We start from the raw sequence: 15,866 nt of genomic DNA on the forward strand, positions 1-15,866 counted from the left end.
CACCAAAGAAGAGAGGACCAACTAGCCAGGTCATCTTCCAACAAGAGGAAGAAGAAGAGGAAGACGAGGAACAGGAGCAAGGGACAAGGCGGTTTTTGAAAGAAATCCCAAGGACGTCCCATGTTAAAGTAAATTTTATCTGGCAATTTTTTTCTTTTCCTCCTCATGAAAAGAAAGTAAATGCCAGGTACGTTACCTGCCTCATCTGCCACGATAAATTCTCCAGAGGGACCGAGAAAAAATATAGCTATGGTAATTATACCATGCATCGACACATGGAGAGGTGGCACCCTCTTAATTATAGTGCTGCACAACTTAAAGATTTGGTGGATAACCCCCGACCGGCCAAAACATCCACCAATGACCTAGCAATAACTGAATCAGAGGCAAGGGAAATGGTCCCAAATCTCCAAAAGAACTTTGGGCAGATGAGATTGACATGTGTAGCTTGTGGAAAATTAATTTCATGTGGAGAGAGGAGTATTACTCTAATAAATCGAGCATATGAAAATCATCAATGTCCAAAACGTCCAAGAAAGTAATTTTTTATTTTTTTTGTTGCTCCTGTTGAGCCCTTTGAAGTGAATCATTTTTGTTTCCCCTTCCTCCAAAAAAACACAAAAAAATATAAAACATCAAAAATAATAAAAAAAAGTTCTTTTCAGAACTACCTTCCCTTTTAAAAAAAATTGCTAGAATGGTTAGCACTCTAGCATCCTCTATTTCTTTTGATATGCTTCCCGGTTAGCGTTCCGGTACGCGAACCGGAAGCGAACTAAACAATTTTTTTTTAAAAAAACAAGTAAATAAACAGAGAGTAATGTGAAAAGAAAGACAAATAGAGGGAGTAACACACAGTTACTGTTGAAAGAGGGACTGATAAAAGAAGTGAAAAGAGTAGTATAAATAAGTAATAGAAAAAGAAATGAAGGAAGTAGTAAAGGCAGGAAACTAAGGGTTAAAGAAATGAAGCAGTGGAACTAATAAAACTTAAATCTGATAGACATGTAACGTAAAGAGTACTAAACACTTACCTTATAATTGTCATTACCGTACTGAATTATAATTTTTATACTTTTAATCTGTGTAAGAAAGAACAACATTTTTTTAATTAATACAAGGTGGTAAAAAAAGAGTGAGCATGAGACAAAATGAATACATATTATAAATCACAATTCAAAGTAGAAAATTAATTAAACATATTTAATGGTTTATTTTTGCTGTTATCAGAAAATATCAAATTTCACTGAAAACAGTGAGTTGAAGGTATTCATCATATAACAGCGGGGAAAAAAACACAATCAAAATGATTATGTTTAAAAAACCCAAATAATATAACTAAGCAGAAATAAGAACTCCTCCAAAGTAACTTACTTTCTATGACGTCAAAGGATGTCCTATGAACAGTTTATACTCTGTTGTGCTGTTACTATTTTCTGCCCGCCACTTTCTGAAAGATAAACTCCATTGTTTTAAGAAAACTGAGACATACAAAGCAATTTAAAACAGCACACTAAGTTACAGCAACACCTAGAAACATTATAGTCCAAATACCTACCCTAAATTCTGACTTCAAAAATCAAGTCAAAAGGAAACATTGAGTACGAGTATTGAGTAATGTTTGCTGAAAGACTAGCCTTTTTTAAATTTCAAATAAGCTGTGTAATATCCAGATGTTGTCAAAGGACCAGCATATTATATAATAGCTGCAGTTGCAAATGTTCTTCCTGAAATCGATGACTGTGTAGCCCAAAAATGTTTATTTAGACTTAACAACTTTTTTTCATCCAGTTTATGTAGTTCAAATTGTAAAATGACATTTCACCCATAAGTTTCTATAAAAAATATGGACAGCATTGCAGACTTACATTTCCTCTACTCCTTATTTTGATCTGCTGCTTGACTTAGCTTATAAAAACAAACAGTTTTCGCTCTGTACTACAATTATCCACAAGGCCATATAGAGTAGGAGCCATTAGAACCTCTGGAAATTCCTCTAAACAAATCCCAAGCTACCTTTCCTAAAATTTTGGTTGTAAGAACACCAGGTAAGAATTTTGAAGGTGGAAAGGCAATCTTTTTTTGAAAGTTAAAACAGAATCATTGCAGAATGACCAACCGTTTCCAGATTTTAAATAAGCTGTATAATGTCCTGAATTAGTTGAAGGACCGTTATGATATATAATTGCAGTAGTTATAAAAGTCCTTCCTGATATTGACAACTGCGAAGCCACAAAATTATTAATTAAAGTTGTCAATTTTGTTCCATCAGGCCTACATCATTGAAACATTAAAATGACATACTGGCCATAACTTCGTAAAATTAACGTGGACAGCATTCCAGACTTACATTGGCTGCACTCCATGTTTTGATCGGCTGCCTTTACTAGATTATTGAAGGATACTGATTTACTGTCAGGCAAAGTTAAATATATAAATCTTTCTGACTCTACACTAGTAGTACTTGATAACCTACAGTTCTCGCAGTCATGCTGCCATAGATAAGAAAGGCCAAATAGATAATCTACATCTACACCCTCATCTTGCAATACATCAAGCATATACATTAAAAACTCCTGACAATCCTGCTGAATATTTTCAGAGAATTCTGTTTGACCTGAACATTCGACTAACAGAAAACGAATTTCAGACACACTTTCTACTCTCGTTCTATCAGCACTACATTTCTCTAACCTCTAACACAGAATTCAATAAACAGCATAAACTTTGTTCTGAATTGATCACAATCTGTTCTTTGAAAGTCTCTAGTGAAAAGAGAACATTAACAACTACATTAGCATAGCAGTTGACACCAGAACTATTTTCAAATTTAAAACCAACAACATATTCAACAGAATTCCTTTTATTCCTGCTTACAATTTTTGGATCATCGACTTTTGGTCTTTTTGCTTCAACCTCCCTACTATTACTGATATTTCTTTGTTTCCGGCCTACCACACGTTTCTCAAACAAAGGATATTGAGGCAAATGTGGCGCATACTCTCTTCTTAACCTATTGTATTCCTTAACGCAATCTAGATCCGCACAAATGTTTGTGACATCACAGTCAATCAAGTACAATCCCGATAAAGTTCTGACTCGTGACAATGCTACATAAGCCAAACCCTATTTGAATACAGAACTGCCAATATTCACTAAAGCAGTGTCTACACTTAAACCTTGCGATTTATGAATTGTCACCGCATATGCCAAGCAAACAGGAAACTGCTTACGGCGAACATATAAGTCTTTTACAAGCAAAAACCTTGCTGTGCAACGACCAATTAGCTGTACTTCCTCAATGCCATCAAATTAAATTTTTAAAAATTCAATTCCATCTCTACTTCTGTATTTCTCAAAATCAACAACATTACCCATTGATCCATTTACCAGACCTCTTTCAACATCTATATTCCTTCTCAAAATGATTCGGCAATTTAAGCACACATTCAAAGTCTTTTCAAAACCTGCAGTTTTAGATATAGTCTTCTCTAATGAATCCAATTTAGATTTCAAATTCTCAGACAAAATAATTGTTGCTCCCATATGCTCTATTTTGTCAATAGCTTCCAATTTCACAATCTCTTGTTTTTCTAAATTCAACATTTTGTTGTTGAAGATGGAACATTCTGCAAGAGTTGACATCAAACATTTTCCAGATTTCTTCACAGTAATTTTCTGAAAAATATCCTCTGACAAAACGTCTTCTTCTGGATATAAATTTGACAGTAGGCGTGCATGTAAAGCTTCTTTACCACGCTCAGTCACTTTCCCGATTCTAACATCTTGCAGAATATTCTTGTAATCTTCGTCCTTCGCCTGACGCATATTTTCACGCAGCTCAGCATAACTGAAGTTTAACCATATGTTAACGTTGCCAATGCTCCCTAGGCACTTCTTGGTATCATCATGTGTAAGCAGTTTAAACACTGGTTGTCCTTTCACTGGTGTCAGCTGCAGAAGATCACCAAAAACAATGATGTGTTTGCCACCGAATAACACATCATACTCTGTTTTAAGAACTTCCTGCATTCTTAAATGCACAAAAGCAAGCATGACATTGGAAACCATGCTTACTTCGTCAATGATAAGAAGTTTCATCTTCTTCAACACTCTAGATACTTCACAACAAGCATCCATAGATAATTTGTGATATTGTAATTTGTTATCATGCTCCACTGGCAGCATCAGTAACCGATGCAAAGTAATCCCTTTAATGTTATGAGCTGCCAGTCCAGTTGGAGCGGTCACAACACAAGACAGCGATTACTCAGTCCTTTTCTGCAGATAACATGAAATTGCTTTAATAAGAAAACTTTTTCCAGTTCCTGCTTCTCCACTCACGTATAGTCAGACAGACTTCAACGACGTACATGAGCACTCTTCCTTCTCATGACTTAATCCATGCTCAATTTGGTTGGTAACTTCGTCATATATTTTCCTCTGCTCAACGTTAAGTTGTCTTTCCAAATCTTCTAAGTTAACCGCATCCTTCTGAGCATGTGCCATGGCTCTTTCCACTTCAATCATGGCAGTGGCAGCTTCATTTTCAATAACTGGTTCTCCTAGTGGATCCTGACTCAATGAAACAGAACTCTGACTGTCCTGAGAACTGTCTCTAGCAATCTCGGCTGCAATTGTTGCTTCCTGCTCAATTTCTGCATTCAACATTTGTAGATATTTTGGAAAAACAGGACATTATATGGACTCCTTGGCTACATTGAAAGAGTCTTCGTAACAGAGGAAATCCCCAAGCAGTTCCTCTTCTGCACGCCAAGGCTTGAAAAGTTGCAAAAGAGCTAAATAGAAAAACTCTTTTCTTTCGGGAGATTCGCAATGCAATTTTCGATGATTTATCAATTGACATTTTTTTTGCTTGACCAGACATCCCTCACTTCCAATTACAGCATACACTCCTTTATCAATATCTTCTTTGATGTTCCTCTTGAAAACGTAATTTTGAAGAACATCATACAGACAAGCATTCTCCAGGTGACTGCTTCTATTTGGATAATATGTATCCAACATGTTGGTTTTTAAAATATCTGTACTGTTTGGCTCCTTCTCCGCCAAATACTCAATTTCCCGTACAGGTTTCAGAACTCGATTACGCGTTGCAGCAAGACCAAGACTCGCCCAAATGATACTCCTAGATTTGGCATAGAGACTTGCTGAAGATAACCGGTCAGAACATTCATAAGCTCCGATTTCTCGATGCGACAACATCTTCAGACTGAAACTGTACAACTTCTTACTGAGGCTCTTTTCATGGGAAATATCCTCCCACATATCCATCAGTTCTGTCTTTCTTTTCTTTGTTGGTGATGTAAGACGTCACATACTGAGCCACAGCCATACAGTTGTCAGCCACAAACTGTATATCCATGTTAGCATTCCACATGGACAAAATCACTGGGTTGTAGTCGTTGCTGTACTTGGACTCTTCGTTTCTTTTCAAATTGTATGTGTTTTTGGATGATTTCCTCGTCACATTATGTCACAGCGAAGACATCAAATTGTTAACTCTTCCTTTTGATATCACCGACCGTGGAAATGCAAAACGACATTTGGTGTAGTACTTGTCCTTGTTTCTGAATTTACGACGACAGTACTTTCCACAACGATGGCTTTGAAACCGTACAACTTGTTCTCTTAGACTTTTGTCTTCGTTTGTCTTTGGAACAGCACATGTAGCATACTGTTCTATGAAACTCATCACTAAGTCATCCGGATCTGTTCCAAATTTGGGTGCATCTTTGATCCATAGCAGCATATGTATATGAGGAGCACCTCTTGCTTGATACTCCTTTCTCCAGAAGAAATCCAACACCTCTCCAAGAGGTGGATTTTTCTTGTTCGTGATGAAAGATATCATATCTTCAAATCTATGATTAAAACTAAATCTGATGGAGGCAACTTCCCTGTCTTTGGCTTGATTCGTACAATAGCCTGGAAGGGATGGACACTTTGAATCAAAATAGATTCATAAGTATTTAAATCCTTCAATTCAGAAGGAATGTCAACTAATTCCAGATTATTATAAACCGCTCTAGCAGGCATCTGGTTTTGGTTTAATTTGTTAGAGCAATAAGTACACATATGTTGGTCCGCTCCCAAATCAAAACAATTTTCTACCATCAAGTATGTGGCAAAATCCTTCCATTCACTATTGTTTTCCATATCACTTTTTGCATATAAATCCACTAACTTAGTCCGATTCTTATAATAAGTCCGTCGACAACACACACAAGTGAAATTAGGCCTCTCACTTGATTTCACCATAAACGTGGAAATTTCCTTGTGAAACTTATCTGTACTGAAAATCTGTACACTGTCTTCCACATTACCTTCTTCTAGTGGTTCTCTTTACCAGCAAAGTAACAGAACTCCATTTCTTGACAAATATTCTTCACTTCTACTTCAGAACCATGCAAAAGAGCTCTGCTTAATTTTTTAAGCATAATTGCTGGACTCTTAGCATAATACAACATTCTAACTAATTTCCTAACTTTATTATGATGCACTGCTAGCATCCTGAAATGATGAAATACACTCTGGCATACTCTCCTAGAAAGACAAGCCAGTGAATGACCATGCAAACCTGTCACTTGTCTCACTCTGCAAGGATCTAATTCTTGCAACAACTTATTTTTTGCTTTACACTTTTCTTATTAAATGTCCGTATAAAATCACAAAGCAAATTGATGGAATCCTGTCGCACACTGCAAATAGAACTACACTTCCAGGTGTCAACTGGTCCCTTAGGACGTCTCCCTAAAACCTCATCACTTAACACCTCTTCTGCATCTGCAGACACAAGTATTTCTTTTTCAACCGGACGACCATCTTTTACCTCATATGCTCGACCACTGCTGTCAACTGCATGCACCAAATCATTGTCCTGAAAATAACTCTCCTCATTAAAAAATGCCTCACTATTTGAACTATGCATCCATTCTCCTAAGAAAACTTCACAAAAATTACTTCGATTAACTTCTCTCTTCCAACTACTATTAGATTTGAAAACATAGATTACCTTGTTTAGTTTCCTAATTCTATTAATTACCAAAATAAATAACTTTCGCTTAATTTCGAAAGCCTGATCAATAATTTTCTCTACATTTTTCTTTTTCTTATAAAATGACACTTTCTGTTGACCTTTCTTAAATTGTTTTACCAAATTCACAATTACCCTGTTGCGGAACATTCGCCTACGAATGTCCCTGAATATATTTTCCCTTCTACTGCCATGCACAGAGTTATTTCCTGCTCTAGCACAAACTTTTTTGACGGGCCTTTCCTTTCCATTTAAATTGGCTCTCTTTTTCTGGACTAAAACTTGTTCTGTAGTTATATGGCCGAGATACCCGCCACCCCCTCTCAACACAATCCCCAAGAATTGGGAAACCGGAAACAGTTCTTGAGCTTTTGGAAGGCGGGAAGGGAGTCACCCTTCCCGGCCGTATTTATTAAAATATGAAACAAAAGAAAACATTAAAATAACAGTTTCATATAATGTACAATTTCATTTCCACATTACGATGTTGGCTAACCTTAACAGATCTCTAATACAAAGGTTCTCCTAGCCGAACTAACATCCTACAAAACATTTGACTTGAAATTGTACATCCTAACGTTAAGGGCCAACGGCAAGGTCGTAACCGGTGTCAGATCCCTAAACCAGAAATACCCCCCTCACTTGTGAGAGGGGCGACCGCACAGAGGCGTACCTCAAGTGCATTTACCAATTTCCATTTGTACTTGACGGGGGCCCAAATAAACTCGACGCCATTTAACGGTCGTTCGAGGACTCGTGTGAGGTGTCTAAAAGGTAGCGTAAACCCCCTCCCGCACCCCACACAACTTACCCATCTGCCGTCGCCGATGTCCTGGCCCCGGGAAATTCCCCAGGAGGGGCCGTAGCCCCTCCTATCCAGGAAGGGGCCTTGACCACCTTTCCTTTCCTTCCGGCGGCCTCTCCTTAGACAGGACCGCCTCCCCATTGAGGGGCCAATTGGCCACCTCCCCCGCGCGCTCCCATCCGTAATGGGTGACGCCCCCTCATAGGGATCTTCCAATTACTGCTCACCGATCAGGACCTTACCGCCCGACCAAAATAAATACGACAGTTTTACCTAAGTTACTAAGATTCCTAAAGCAAAACAGCATTTATTATCAAGCGTAAATACTGATCAATCCTTGTTCAAAATTACTTTATTAGCAAAATATACTGAAAATCATCAATATTTATTGCATCGTTAAGAACTATCACGACAATCATCACAACCTGTAAGAAAGCAGAGAAAAAGATACTATATCAACTGTATTTACAACGAATCGCTGTCCTCAGGGGCTGGTGGGTGGGTCAAAATTGCTCTTCGTTCCGTCTCGAGCTCACGTGCAGCGGGGAGGTGCAGCTTCAGAGCACAGGAACAAGAGGATGCTTTGTTAGCTTCCGCTCCTTTTATCCGTCTTCAGGGTGGGCGTGAACCCGCCCCCGCCTGCCTCCAAGGGCGTGGCCGGCCGTATTGGTGTCTAGGCCAGCCCACTCTAGGGCGGGAAAAAGGCGCGCCCCGGCTACGCCGCTTCGGGCATACCAGCAGAGACTCGCCTCCCGCCCAAGATGGCTTCCCGGGGGGATCGTGGTACTCGACCATACGTTCGGGGGGACCGATTGGTCACCCCTTTCCATATGGCCGAGATACCCGCCACCCCCTCTCAACACAATCCCCAAGAATTGGGAAACCGGAAACAGTTCTTGAGCTTTTGGAAGGCGGGAAGGGAGTCACCCTTCCCGGCCGTATTTATTAAAATATGAAACAAAAGAAAACATTAAAATAACAGTTTCATATAATGTACAATTTCATTTCCACATTACGATGTTGGCTAACCTTAACAGATCTCTAATACAAAGGTTCTCCTAGCCGAACTAACATCCTACAAAACATTTGACTTGAAATTGTACATCCTAACGTTAAGGGCCAACGGCAAGGTCGTAACCGGTGTCAGATCCCTAAACCAGAAATACCCCCCTCACTTGTGAGAGGGGCGACCGCACAGAGGCGTACCTCAAGTGCATTTACCAATTTCCCTTTGTACTTGACGGGGGCCCAAATAAACTCGACGCCATTTAACGGTCGTTCGAGGACTCGTGTGAGGTGTCTAAAAGGTAGCGTAAACCCCCTCCCGCACCCCACACAACTTACCCAGCTGCCGTCGCAGATGTCCTGGCCCCGGGAAATTCCCCAGGAGGGGCCGTAGCCCCTCCTATCCAGGAAGGGGCCTTGACCACCTTTCCTTTCCTTCCGGCGGCCTCTCCTTAGACAGGACCGCCTCCCCATTGAGGGGCCAATTGGTCACCTCCCCCGCGCGCTCCCATCCGTAATGGGTGACGCCCCCTCATAGGGATCTTCCAATTACTGCTCACCGATCATGACCTTACCGCCACAGGCCGGATAGTTGACCGGCTATCCGGACCCCCCACAAAACACTCCTACCTAAAGGTCATGCTGTAAACTCCTTAACCATGCCATGAAGTCTCCTATGAGTAATTCGTTCCCCACCCGGGACAAATGAACACCGTCCCCCAAATACATACTGTCCCCTTTAAAACAACCATGCGAAACAGAATGCAGTGTACTTGAACGAAACAATCTACTCATTTTATTATTAATTTTCCTTACTGAATGATTCAGCGCAGAAACAGAAATAGCCCCCCGCCACACTTTCCGTGGGATCATATGGGACCATGCAATTGTGCACCCTGGAACTCTTCTCGCTAACCAACTTACCGTGGAAAGCATCGCCTCAAGAAGAAGTCGTCTACCAGTGGTCACCAAATCATTGCCCCCAAGATGTACTATGACTACAGACGGCGGTGACCTTGTCCGCCCTAACAAAACCTCGAAAAATGCTTGAAACTGGTCAATACAGAGCCCGCCCTTTCCGTAGAAGGACACACTGTACCCGTATTCCCCAGCCACGTGAGTCATGTCACCTGCTTTGAATACGTCCGCGGCACGCCTCACGTATGAGTGGCCCACGACCCACACCTTCTTTTTCACAGCCGGTAATGTCTGACCGCTGGCCCCCCGGTGTCGGGTCGACTGGACAGTCCGCCCCGCCTCGTAGGCTTGCGCAACTGAAAACCAAACAAAAAACAAGAAGCGTGAGTACATCGTTACAGCTTCACAACATGTGCAACCGTACATACCTCTTATAACAGTTCGAGGACCAACGCCCCACACGTTTTATTTGATCAACATTCAGACCCCTGGCTGTAGCTTCCGTAGCAGCCCCTATCCAAAAGGAATGGGTCCCAAAGTCGCCGGGGTTCAAGCCCGCGGCAGAAATCGACATCGCAAGCACCCGCTGAAACTGAAACCTCGTCAGTGGGGTGGCGTCAGCGTGTCTTAACAAGGTCCCCCCCCATGCTGCCACCCTCTGCGCTAAATATGCTTCTACGCACCCAACAGGGCACATGGCAGACCCGGGGATCCTCTGGATGATTACACAGTCCCCGATTGCATCCTGATCGGATTTGGACTTTACAAACGAGACCGTCATCGTCTCCTCTCTGACCTGAATGTGTTCCCGGCACAGTCCCCCCATCGTATCCTGCTTGTTCTTTGCCACTAATTCGCTTACCCGCATAGCCCCATGGAATGCTAACGCAAATGTGGCTCGGAACAACACTGCTTCGTACTGGGATGAACATGTTACCGGTAGCACGGATAATAACAGGGCCAACCTATCCAAACCTATCGGGTGCCTATCGTCTACTCTGCGACCCTCAAGGCGTTGCCACCCCCGTAGCGCTTTCTGCACAACGAAAGACGCTGTCGGGTCCTGGATCCCATGAGCCCTTGCCATGAAGGAAATGGCGGCCCGATGCCTCTGGGCCGTAGCTACTGACTTGCCTGCGTGACGTAAAGAGAGCAGGAATCTTACTACAGACTCTTCCAGACCCCAAAGCTCCCTCCCGGCAGTACCCAAAAAGGCCCAATAGGAACGGAACGCCCCTTCATATGCCTTCCTCGTCCTGGGTGCTAAACTCTCTCCCACGAGGTCTTGTAGTTCGGGGCACCGAGAGACCAGAGAGCTTCGGGAAAGGGTGCCGCCACCGGGTCCGCTGTGGGCAGAAAACCCCAGAAGGCCTGCATACGGAAACGAGAGAGCGCATCAGCCGCTTGGTTCATCACCCCCGGCACGTGTCGCGCCCTAAACAGTACATTTAGTTGCATGCACAACAACACAATTTCCTTGAGTAGTCTCAGAATCAATTTGCAACGTGCTGCCTGACTATTGATACACTCAACCACGGTCATGTTATCAGACCAGAAAACCACAGAGTGACCCCTAAACCCTTCCGGCCATGTTCTCAAGGCCACCAGAATAGGGAATAGTTCGAGAAAAGCAATGTTACTCGTCAACCCGCACTCATGCCACCATGACGGCCATTTTTGAGCCGACCATTGTGTACCCAATATGGCGCCAAAACCCACACTCCCCGCCGAGTCTATCCATAGTCCCAACTCCTCGGAAGACACTGCTGGTTTATTCCAGACAATTCGACCATTGAAATCCGCCAGGAATGCAATCCAAATGCGCATGTCCTGGCGAACTTCTGCCGAGAGTCTCATACGATGATGTCCTTCCTTCAAGCCGACCATGGACTGTGCAATCGAGCGGGAAAAGGGGCGCGCCATCGGCATTACTCTTAGGGCAAAATTCAACTGACCCACCACCTGTTGCAATTGATGTAAGTTCACTTTTATTGCACGAATACATGTCTCAAGGGATAACCTGAATTTTAACACCTTTTCTTTAGGTAAACGAAAACAACCTTCCACTGAGTCAAGCTCGATCCCCAGAAACTCGATTAAGGTCGAGGGACCCACCGTCTTACCTGGCGCCAATGGCACACCAAATTGATTCATTAGGACACAAAATTCATGTAAGTCCTGTCCACACTCAGAATCCCCGGCTGCCCCCAAAAACAGAAAGTCATCGAGATAGTGCATAACATGTTGAAAACCTGTCTTCCTCGTGAATACCCACTGCAGAAAACAACTGAATTTCTCGAAATAGGCACATGAAATCGAGCATCCCATTGGCATACATTTATCCATGTAATAGCGACCCTGAAACTGAAAACCAAGGAGACGCTGATCGTCTGGGTGTACCGGGAGCAACCGGAACGCTGACTCGATGTCCGATTTGGCCATCAGCGTCCCGGGCCCCAGGCGATTCAACATGGCAACGGCCTCATCGAAAGATGCGTACCGCACCGAACATACTTCCGGATCTATGGCATCATTTACGGAAAGGCCATGTGGGGCTGACAAATTGTGTATCAGCCGAAACTCACCCGGCTCCTTCTTGGGAACCACCCCTAGAGGAGAACACACAAAATTAGCAACTGGTGGCAAATCGAATGGACCGGCGACACGACCTCGAGTCACCTCTTTCCTAATCTTTACCTGCACCACCGCCGTGTGCTGTAAGACCGACATTTGATTCTTACAGTCCGGTACCCCCTGAAAATCCCCCACTGGGATGCGGAAACCATATGAAAACCCGTTTCGCAACACCCCAGCGGAAGCATAATCTGGGTATTCGCTGAGCCAAGGAATCATTGCCATGGTATCAATCGGGGTCGGTAAAGGCGCCCCTCGGACTATATTAGACCTGTTTGGCGCCTCCCTTACCACCGTTATCACCCGTTTTGGCTCTGCACATGGACTCAGGGTGGGATGGCTGCCCGCATCCCCCACACTCATGTCTGAATTTGCATGACCCCTGGGGCCTGGTACATTTGCCCCTGTTAAAATTCCAACAGATCCCCCTTTTACCTGTGTTGCCACTCGGCTTCGTGTGGGACTCGTTACCTGTACCCGTCCGAAAGGGCGTCCCAGAGTTTTGGCGGGAGGATTCCCCCCCGTTACTCCCTACTAATGGCACCTTCAACATCCCTGTACTCTCCATTTTTTGCCACGACACAGAGTCGTAACAGTCCCAGGACAACAACGGGTTGTGTTCCTTAGCTTTTCTAAACAGATTATCATAGCAGAACCACTGATTGCCCCCATATGCCACAGAATACTCCATAATACGTGACTGATAAATGGGTAACTCGGTCAACAACTCAGGTCTGCGCTCCCCCATGATGGAAGTAAAAATTCCCCACGCTCTGCCCCAAGTACCAATGGTCTCATCAACCTTAAAGGCGGCCATTTTAGCGCGCCAAACACTCGGATGCATGAGCTCCTTTTGACTCTTTACATGCTCGATCTCGTAATGGTCGGTAAGCAATGAAAACATGTTTACATATTTGTCCGCCCAAATCAATTCCTTGACTTCTAGTGGGACGTGCTGGGCAATCTTCTCCTTTCGAGAAGGTGCCGAGTCCCCCCCCCGCAATCGGCAATGGCCGCTTACCTGAAGTAGACCCCACGCTTGTCGCCGAACTTGGGCCTGCTGTACTTCCAACCGCTGGGGCCTGCGGGGGAACAGGAGATGGGGTTTTCACAGCCTCCCTAGATTCCCGCAGTTGCCTCATCACTGCCTGGGCGTCGTCAGCCGTGGCGCCCTCGCTATCGTTTCCCAACCACGCTGCCAATTGCGCCGCTAACTCGGGGGGCATATCCTCCCTGTTCGCAGGGGTGACCACCACAGGGATTGGGTTCCCCTCCTTTGGCGCCGGGGTTGGCTCCTCTCGTGGCGCTTCGGGAACCGGGGTCTCCCCCCCAAGTGCTCCCCTTCTGGGCCTCTTGCTCTTCCCACCGGGAATTGTTCCCCGTAAAGGCCGTTTCGGTCATCCCTCCCCGTCCTTAGCCTCAACCTTTCTCTTCAGATCGGCTATCTCCTTCATGAGCATGCGGAGCATCTCATCGGTACCGACCCGCTTTCCGACCTTCTTGGGCATTCTTAGACGGGATATCTGTAAGACAAAAAGAGGGATTACAACGCTCAAAATTGCTCTTCGTTCCGTCTCGAGCTCACGTGCAGCGGGGAGGTGCAGCTTCAGAGCACAGGAACAAGAGGATGCTTTGTTAGCTTCCGCTCCTTTTATCCGTCTTCAGGGTGGGCGTGAACCCGCCCCCGCCTGCCTCCAAGGGCGTGGCCGGCCGTGTTGGTGTCTAGGCCAGCCCACTCTAGGGCGGGAAAAAGGCGCGCCCCGGCTACGCCGCTTCGGGCATACCAGCCGAGACTCGCCTCCCGCCCAAGATGGCTTCCCGGGGGGATCGTGGTACTCGACCATACGTTCGGGGGGACCGATTGGTCGCCCCTTTCCATACTTTTGTTTCTACAAATGTTTCTAAGGAATGATTTAGTTCTCTTACCCGGAGCTCTCTTCGCGCGTTGAGGTAATTTTAATGTAGAGGACTGCTGCAAGCTTTTAGTAAACTGCTGTCTTTGACGTTTCGTAGCCTTTCGAATTCTATCCTTAGACGGCATTGTCTAATTTCCAAATAATCTGCAGTTGAATCTGTGGTAAAATATAATAAAAAATGTTATTAACCACTATTACCAAACAGTAAATCAATAACAGTAAGAATTAGATTAAACAATGCTATTAAAATGATTCAATAAAATATTTTTAATTTAACCGTGATAGTGATAATATTACAGGGCTTTCATACAAATGACTGCTCACCCTGCAACGAAAAGCCCACATTAAACTTTACGCACATTAAATTGTGTACTTACCTGCAATAATCCATATGCCAGTGTTTACGTCCCTCCACCCTGCCCCTCCCCCTCCCCGCCTACCTGCCCCACCGTAACTCCCTCCACAACCCGCGGCTGATGTAGATTTACCTACATGTGGCCTTGGATTTAGGCCCCTACATACCGATTGGCCATTTACCGGTCGGAAACGGCCGAAATCGGCCGTAACCGGTCGGTAAATGGCCTGAAACGACCACCTACATCGGGCCCTAAGTGTGCATGCATTTGATTTCAAAAAAAGTTTTTAAACCTTTTATGTAAAACAATTATACACCTACATTCATGGGGAACTGACTTAAAATGCCCTAAAACACATGAAAACGTTTTTTTAAGGAACTTGCACCTTTTTTTCAATAACTTTTAACATGGCTATGTAACTCAAACAATCAAAATGAAAATTTTTCAGGCACACATGGGGGCGTATTTACAAGGGCCTTGCACCACGGGGAAAGTGACTTCAAATGACCAGACACACATGGGGATGTATTTACAAGGCCCTTGAACCCGGGGGAAGTGACTTGAAATTGCTAAGCACACATAGGAGAGTATTTACAATGCCAGTGCAACACTTATGCATCATTTTTTACATATACACCGTAACAATAACAACACAAATGCATCATATATCTGTTCTGCAAAACCGACGCATTGCAGGAGTCACATCACAAGTAAATAATTTCTCATAATTTTTTACAGCATGCCTTTTCCTTAAAAACGATTTTCTGATCATAATTTGAAAACACAGCACAGCTCCTATGTACATACACACCTTGTCAGTACTAATACTTTACATTATCTACAATTACAATTGGTAAAAGAATCCAAAATCCCCTTTGAAAGCAGAATGCAAACACTTGACGCAAAACATCATTTTAAATACACAGCTGACTTTCTTATTTACGCAAAAAATCATACTAGTCTTTATCTAAAATATATAAACGATAACTCACCTTTACAAATTCTTTTTGAAATTCAAAACAGACTCAGAAACACACCAATTATTCTTTAGCAGAATTAAAGGTATGCACTCCAGAGGCTGGAACCATTAAAGGCACTGAAACACTGATATTCATCACACATATCTCTCATGTCAGCCAATCAAAACTCTTCCCTCACTATTTTCAAATCAACAC

The sequence above is a fragment of the Lissotriton vulgaris genome, chromosome 11 (genome assembly GCF_964263255.1).
Source record: "Lissotriton vulgaris chromosome 11, aLisVul1.2, whole genome shotgun sequence".
NCBI classification, from domain to species: domain Eukaryota; kingdom Metazoa; phylum Chordata; class Amphibia; order Caudata; family Salamandridae; genus Lissotriton; species Lissotriton vulgaris.